The sequence below is a fragment of the Macaca nemestrina genome, chromosome 4 (assembly GCF_043159975.1).
Source record: "Macaca nemestrina isolate mMacNem1 chromosome 4, mMacNem.hap1, whole genome shotgun sequence".
NCBI lineage: Eukaryota > Metazoa > Chordata > Mammalia > Primates > Cercopithecidae > Macaca > Macaca nemestrina.
In genome coordinates this window covers 145,940,383-145,946,431 of record NC_092128.1, presented here as the reverse complement: position 1 = coordinate 145,946,431, position 6,049 = coordinate 145,940,383, and the positions used below count along the sequence as shown (strand labels likewise).

Genomic DNA, 6,049 nt, shown 5'->3' with positions numbered 1-6,049 from the left:
AAAAAAAACCTCATTCCTAAATACCCCCAAACCAGTGTAATAATAGTAGGCATCACCGGCCGGGCGCGGTGGCTTAAGCCTGTAATCCCAGCACTGTGGGAGGCCGAGACGGGCGGATCACGAGGTCAGGAGATCGAGACCATCCTGGCTAACACGGTGAAACCCCGTCTCTACTAAAAAATACAAAAAAAATAGCCGGGCGCGGTGGCGGGCGCCTGTAGTCCCAGCTACTCCGGAGGCTGAGGCAGGAGAATGGCGTGAACCCGGGAGGCGGAGCTTGCAGTGAGCTGAGATCCGGCCACTGCACTCCAGCCTGGGCGGCAGAGCGAGACTCCGTCTCAAAAAAAAAAAAAAAAAAAAAAATAATAGTAGGCATCACCTTAAATCATAATATTTTCACAAGAACATGTTCAGTCTTGAAATAATGGCCAGGTTTTAGAAAGTGGGAGGTGCAAACGGAGGAGTAGTTTGTTTTTTATAGTTAAAAAAAAAAAAAGTTGCTTGAATGAGCAGGTTGCTCAGATTTCTCTGCTGCTTTCTTCCCAGATGGCCAAAGGGAGAGAGCACTTTTGCTGAAGAAAGGGATGAATGAAAAGGACACCTCTGCATCCAGTTATTTATAAGATGATAATTGGTGATGGGGTTGGAGTTTTAAAATGTTTCCATGTGAACATTTTGCAATTTGCTTTACCTGCCTTTTCTGTGGTATTAAACACGTTACTTAATTCCTATTTTCATTTTGAATTGGCAGATTTCTTCATAAAAGGTCAGATAGTAAATATTTTAGCCTTTTTGACCACACAGGTCTCTGTCATGTATTCTTTGTTTCTCTTTTTTTTTAAACAACACTTTAAAAATGCAACAACTCATTTTAATTTACAGGTTGTATAGAAACGGACTGTGGGTGAGATTTGGCCGGCACACTGTAGTTGGCCAGCTCATGCCTTAGAGAAACATGGCGAGGATATCCTGGGTGGGCATGCGTGTCAGTTAGGGCAGCATGATTTCCCTCTTCTGCTTGCTTTGTTCTCTTCTGGTCACTGGCTGTCTCAGGAGCTAGTCCCTGGAGCCCCGCTCTCCTGTGTGATGTAGTGGTGTGAAATGGTGTTTCCAGTGGAAGGCCTGCAGGGGTAAATGCTGTCTCTAATTAACCTGTTCATTTAGTGCCATTATCCTTTATCTTGAATGCAGTTCTGCTCTGGGAGGATAAGGAAAGTGCTTAATTATAGTAACAGTTTCACATTGTCTTTGTTTGCATGATGAAGTACAAAAAGCCCAGGAGATGAAGCTGTCAGTCAGTAAGTGTCTTTGGGAGCCTCTTGGTTTTTTGCATTTAATAATCATGCTCTGTTATTGAGTGTTGTTGAATGAAACCTCAGGTCACAGTCTTTGTCAACGATCTGACCCAAGACATCTGGCCTGTGTAAGTTATAGCGAATGTCCACAAACTGGATAATATCACCGGCAAATTGTGGCTTCACTGGTGCCTATTTGCTTTTTGCCTCAATTAGAGTACTTTGGATTGTTATTTGTCTTTTTAGTGTGTTTTCTATCTCCCTAATTGCATGTTAAGTACCTATAGTCCAGGGAATGTGCCCCATACTTATTTGAAGCCTAAAGTCTTTTGGAATACCATCACAATATTTTTATAGCACTAGTTTATTAACCACAATAAAAAATGTCCTATAAAAACATTGCAGAGATCTTCATACTCACTCTGAGGAGCCAAAGTCAGCTGAATGGTGTTTGGGTCTCAAACAAATATATATATATATAGTGATAGATACATATATATAGTGATATATATATTATATATATTGATATATATATATCACAATAAAAACATTGTATAAAATATTATAATTGTTAAAATGATAAACCATTTGGGCTTTAAATAGTTTAATCATAAACTATTTAATCATAAACTATTTAAAGCCATATAGATGGTTTACCATTTTAACAATTTTTAAGTGTATAGCTTAGTGGCATTAAGTACATTTGCATTGTTGTACAGCCATCACCACTATTCATTTCCGGAACATTTTTCATCTTCCCAAAGTGAAACTTCTGTGTTCATTAAACAATAACTCTCCATTCTTCCTTCCCCAACCCGGCCAACCAGCATTCTGCGGTCTGCCTCTATGAATTTGACTACTCTAGGTATCTCATAAAAGTAGAAACAAATAGTATTTGTCCTTTTGTGTCTGGCTTATTTCACTTAGCATAATGTCTTTAAGGTCCATCCATGTTGGCAGCATGTGTCAGCATTTCCTTCCTTCTTAAGGCTGAATAGTATTCCATTGTATGGATATGCCACATTTTATCTATTCACTTATGAATGGACACTTGGGTTGCTTTCACATTTTCTCTATTGTGAATAATGCTGCTGTGAACTTGTCTAAGTCCTGCTTTAATTTCTTTTATGCATACTCAGAAGTGGCTATTGAAATATTTTTGCATCTGCCAATGTAACAACTTTTAAGCTCTGTGGAACTTTAAATATTCTTACTATTCTTTCCTATGTTATCTGCCTATAGTAAAATAAATTTTATAATAAAGAATTCAATTATTAGCTATGATGCACAAAAAGATCTATGAGAAAAAGCATGTATTCAGCCTATGTACCAGGCACTGAGATTAGCTCTTTATGTGAATTAATTTACTTAAGGCCCACAGAATATGTTATCTGTGTGCTACAGACAAGGAAATAAAGGCTTAGAGAGGTTAAGAAACTTACGTTCACACAGCTAGTATGTGGCAGACAGGGTTCTACTTCAGAAACCATATTTGTAGATACCATGAAGCCATTCAGAAAAGTGGATTACATCTATATTCCTCATTATATTCCCAGCATGGTTAGCAGAAGGCTTATTATTTTCCATTGCATTATGTCACTTTTAAATTTCAAAATCAAATTATATAAAATAACATGTAAAATTCTTTGAAAGCTTTAAAAGGGCTATACACATGTAGAGTATTAACAGTAAATCTACTGATGGACAAATGTTAAAAGCTACAAGTATATGATTCAAAAGCCATCTAAGAATTTTAAACTGTGGTCTGATTATTATGGAAGCTTACTGGAGCCTATCCTTGTGATTTGTTAGAACATTGTTTCAAATCCATTTTATTCATATCTCTTCCAATTCTTATTAAGACTAGCACTGCTGTTATGAATTCCATGGCGTTTTTTGAGTTAAGTTGCTGGATATAAGCCAGGTTATCATATAATGTCCTTTACCACCTGTAGTCACTTTGGGATAGGTACTGTGCCCTCAACCATCTTTGAAATCCTACAACTCCTAGGCTAGGTTTAGATGCCAAATAGCAAAAGAACTATCATGTTGAAAAACTATTATTAGGCCGGGCACGGTGGCTCACGCCTATAATCCCAGCACTTTGGGGAGCTGAGGCAGGTGGATCACTTGCGGTAGGAGTTCTAGCCCGGCCTGGCCAACATGGTGAAACCCCATCTCTACTAAAAAACACAAAAATTAGCAGGGCGTGGTGGCATGCACCTGTAATCCTCAGAAGGCTGAGGTGTGACTATCACTTGAACCTGGGAAGCAGAGGTTGCAGTGAGCCGAGATTGCGCCACTGCACTCCAGCCTGGGTGACAGAGCGAGCATCTGTCTCAAAAAAAATAGAAAAAGAAAAAAGAAAAACTATTATTAGACTTAATTTGTGTCATTTCAGAGGACAAAATTGAGGCCATTCTGTGTGTGTAGGTTCTGGAAGGACACACTTCAGTGCAGAATAAAAGATGTAGTTGTAGCTTGGTAGACTGACTGCCTTGAAAATTAGTAAGTTGTCAACAGAAATATTCAAACACGGTCTAGAAAATCCTCTCGACAAGGAAGTAAAGAGGATTCCTACACTAAGAGACTGAATTTATGAATCTTCAGACTTGGTCTATTATGACGTTTACTTCAAGTGTTCTAAGAACTTCCCCTTTACCATTGTCTTATGTAGTATTATTTTCTTCAGCAAAAGACAGGAACTAAGAGTTTTTGGATGGCTTATTTGTTGTACCAGAGGCAAGTAACTGTGCTGGGTTCGAATGACTTAGAAGTAGAAAATATTTTGATCAGGTGCAAATCATGGTCAGGAAGATAACAGGGTCGACTTTTTAAACCCAGATTCTCCAGGGTGTGGACACATCATGTACAAAACATGACTGACACTAAGCAAAGGATCTGGAGTGGTTTGATCAATATATATTGATTATTTGATTTATTGACTTTGCTGCAGTCTTCTTGGAGCTCTTCAGCATCCAGTAGTATAAAACTCACTTTCATTGTAACATTTGACTTCAGCAAGGACTTAGGTATTTGGGACAAATGACATTCTCTCCTCTTTTCTGATTGATGTGGCTCTGGGATCAAACGAAGTTAGTGCAAATACTGGAATATTTGCTCAAATCGAGACCAAAAGGGCTTAAAATTCAGTGCAGGTAGAACTGTTTGTTTAAGTATCAGAAGGACAGACTTTGGTAATTTCAGCTGCATGTGTTGGTTCTTATTTCATTTTGGTAGAAATTGAGTACTGGAGACTGCCTGGAAGCCAGCCTCCAGCATTGACGTCTGACAGTAACCACAAAAGTAGTCCCCCTTTCCACTGGCAGAGCCAGGACCACGTCCGTGGCTGTGATCTCAGGGGAGGGCTCCAGTCCACAGCCTGGGTTTATGACTGAGAAGCCTGCTTCTTGTAAGGTGGGGAAAACAGAGCCACACTGACCCCATAGAATTTGAACTTGGAGAAACTGTCGAATCCAAAGGACCCATCAAGGCCAGGGACAACGCCTAGTCTGAACTGGCGACTGTGGGCTTTTTCAGAGCCAGGTGTCAGAAATGGGTAAATATCAAATTGTATCTGATTAAAAACAGGAGGGAGCAGAGCTCCCCTTACTCACTGAGGAGCCAAAGTCAGCTGAATGGTGTTTGGATCCAAATAATTCAAAAGCCACAGTCTCATGACCCAACCAAAGAAATATTCAAAACTAGCCTGAAATAGAAGAGCATGTTTTCAGAAATATGCTATCAAACACATTTATCTTTATGAATTAAGTAGTTTTCTCTTCAAATGGCCAGATATCCATTAACATAGAAAATTATAGGATAAATACCTCTTATGGAGATGGTCAGATTCATGATTTCATTCAAGTTAAAAAATTGACAATGATACTGTATAAATAAAATTTGGTCTCATCCAACACTTTTGATTGTATTTGTCTATTACCTGGGGAAAACACTGAAATAGGAGGATGAAATAATACTAAGAATAACATTATAATTATATATTTGAAAATTACTGATTCTATAGCTATTTTACCAATGAGATATTGATGAGATAAAGAAGAGGGATAATGATAGCCCAAGTGGATTTCCCAATAATGCAACAGTGAAGAAATCAAAATCCAGTCAACATGGACATGTCTTATATCTTGATTGGAAGGTAGATAGCACAGTACATGCATTTGTCAAAACTCAACCAACTGTACACTTTAGAGCTGTGCGTTTTCCTGTGTACAAACTCTACTTCAAGGAAAAAGTCAAATCACCTTATTTATGGAGCTACAATTTATGAGAAAGTACAACATTTAGCAAGCCTTGGGAGAAAAATTTCCCAGCATTCAGGAAACTTGCAAATCATTTGTTAGCCCTAGACACAAATGTAAGAAAATTTTAATAATACAAATTGAGTCAATGATGAGGGATTTGAAGATTCTTAATATTGTGGACCTAAATGGAGCCTCTATGATCATTAACCCTCCAGTTACAAATATGGTAAAACAGAGATAAAGAAAAGTTTAGGAAATTTTCCAAAGAAAATCAGAGGCAGAATTTGACTAGATGGCAGGACGATGAGCTTAAAGCTCCTCCTCCTTTCTCCTTTGTCACATTGACTTCCTCCTCCTACTACCAGCTAAATATTCTCAAGGGTCTGTTTTCAGCTCTCTTTACCTTTATTTTTATGTTGCACTCCCATTGATCCTTTAATTTCAAAGTTGTCATTTCTTTCTTCAGTCAGTAAACACTTTTTGAGTGTA

The 6,049-nt window shown here is 38.3% G+C and overlaps 1 protein-coding gene across 12 annotated transcripts in view; it reads left to right on the top strand.

Annotated features, from left to right (window-relative positions):
* LOC105466343 (activator of transcription and developmental regulator AUTS2) overlaps positions 1-6,049 on the top strand; it is a 1,205,160-nt gene that overhangs the window by 785,213 nt on the left and 413,898 nt on the right. The window lies entirely within an intron of this gene.